The sequence below is a fragment of the Schistocerca cancellata genome, chromosome 5, assembly GCF_023864275.1.
Source record: "Schistocerca cancellata isolate TAMUIC-IGC-003103 chromosome 5, iqSchCanc2.1, whole genome shotgun sequence".
Taxonomy (NCBI): Eukaryota; Metazoa; Arthropoda; class Insecta; order Orthoptera; family Acrididae; genus Schistocerca; species Schistocerca cancellata.
The window spans coordinates 460,968,133-460,970,521 of NC_064630.1; the positions used below are offsets into that span (position 1 = coordinate 460,968,133).

The following is a 2,389-nucleotide window of genomic DNA, read 5'->3' on the forward strand; positions in this document are numbered from 1 at the left end:
TCAGACGTTTGTATTCCTTTTTGCCTGCTTCATTTACTGCGTATTTATATTTTCTTCTTTCATCAATTAAGTTCAATATCTTCTGTTACCCAAGGATTTCTACTACCCCTCGTCTTTTTACCTACTTTGCCGCCTTCACTATTTCATCCCTCAAAGCTACCCATTCTTCTTCTACTGTATTTCTTTCCCCCATTACTGTGAATTGTTCCCTTATGCTCTCCCTGAAACTCTGTACAACCTCTGGTTCTTTATTTTATCCAGGTCACATCTCCTTAACTCCCACCTTTTTGGAGTTTCTTCAGTTTTAATCTACAGTTCATAACCAATAGATTGTGGTCAGAGTTCCCATCTGCCCTTGGAAATGTCTTACAATTTAAAACCTGGTTCCTAAATCTCTGTCTCACCATTATATAATATGTCTGATACCTTCATACGTCGCAAGCCTCTTCCACGTAAACAGCCTTCTTTCACGATTCTTAAACCATGTGTTAGCTATGGTTAAGTTATATAAACTAATTAACTAACTCCTCCCCAACGGCCACGAAGCCCCAACGGTGCCGACCGACCACCGTGTCATCCTCAGCCCACAGGCTTCAATGGATGCCTATATGGAGCGGCATGTGCTCAGCACACCGCTCTCCCGGGCGTACGGCAGTTTACGAGAACGGAGCCGTTACTTCTCGATCAAGTAGCTCTTCAGTTTGCCTCACAAGGATTGAGTGCATCCCGCTTGTCAACAGCGCTCGGCAGACCGGATGGTCACCCATCCAAGTACTAGCCCAGCCCGACTGCGCTTAACGTCGGTGATCTGACGGGAACCGGTGTTAACACTACGGCAAGGCCGTTGGCATGATTAAGTTATGTTCTGTGCAAAATTCTACCAGGCGGCTTCCTCTTTCATTCCTTACCCCAGCCCATATTCAGCTACTGCTTTTCCTTCTCTTCCTTTTCCTACTATCAAATTCCAATCCCCCATGACTATTAAATTTTCGTCTCCCTTCTTTTATCTCATCATACATTATTTTCTTCAATCTCTTTTGTCATCGCCAGCCGTTGTGGCCGAGCGGTTCTAGGCGCTTCAGTCTGGAACCGCGCGACCGCTACGGTCGTAGGTTCGAATCCTGCCTCGGGCATGGATGTGTGTGATGTCCTTAGGTTAGTTAGGTTTAAGTAGTTCTAAGTTCTAGGGGACTGATGACCACAGATGTTAAGTCCCATAGTGCTCAGAGCCATTTGAACCATTTTTTTCTTTTGTCATCTGTGGAGCTAGCTGGCATATAAACTTGTACTACTATGGTAGGAGTGGGCTTCGTGTCTATCTTGGCTACAATAAAGCGTTCACACTGCTTTCGTAATAGCTTACCAACGCTTCTATTTTTTTTATTCATTATTAAACCTATTCCTGCATTATCTCTATTTGATTTTGTATTTATAGGCCTGTATTCACGTGACCACAAGTCTTGTTCCTCCTGCCATCGATCTTCACTAATTCCCACTATATCTAGCTTTAACCTATCCATTTCCGTTTTTAAATTTTCCAACCAACCTGCCCGATTAAGGAATCTGGCATTCCACGCTCCGATCCGTAGAACGCCAGTTTTCTTTATCCTGATAACGACGTCCTCTTGAGTAGTCCCCACCCGGAGATTCGAATGGTGGACTATTTTCCCTCCGGAATATTTTACCCAAGAGGACGTCATTATCATTTAACCATACAGTAAAGCTGCAAGCTCTTGGGAAAAATTACGGTTGTAGTTTCCCGTTGCTTTCAGCCGTTTGCAGTACCAGGGCAGCAAGGCCATTTTGGTTAATGTTACAAGGCCAGATCAGTCAATCATCCAGACTGATGCCCCTGAAACTACTAAAAAGGCTGCTGCCCCTCTTCAGGAACCACACATTTGTCTGGCCTCTCAACTGATACACCTCCGTTGTGGTTGCACCTGCGGTATGGCTATCTGTATCGCTGAGGCACGCAAGCCTCTCCACCAACAGCAAGGTCCATGGTTCATGGGAGGAGCCTTGACTACAAAAATATATGTCTTATGAAGAGCGGCTGGCCATTGTATCCCATTCTCCGTAACTTCCTAAGCACTATCGTCGTGCGAGCTGGATCGCTGGTATCATTGGATGTAACTTGTGACTCTTTCCCCTGATTATATGAGGTTTTTTAGAACCTCTGTAAACTCTTGTCAATACTTGACGTCTGCTTTGTTCGGTTTAGCTGTGGTTCATCCCTCGGGTTTCCACTTCGCAATCAGTCGACTTGGGCAACTTCAGAAAGGGTGAAATGTCCCTGATGGATGTATTACTCAGCTGACATCGCTTGACTTGTCCACATTAGGAGTCACTGAGCTCTCCTGAGCGAACCAATCAGCTGCTAGTGCTCCTC

General features: G+C 45.2%; 1 pseudogene; it reads right to left on the reverse strand.

Moving 5' to 3' along the window:
• Window positions 1-731: 731 nt before the first annotated feature.
• Window positions 732-849, reverse strand: LOC126189255 (5S ribosomal RNA; annotated as a pseudogene).
• Between the last annotated feature and the right edge of the window lie 1,540 nt (window positions 850-2,389).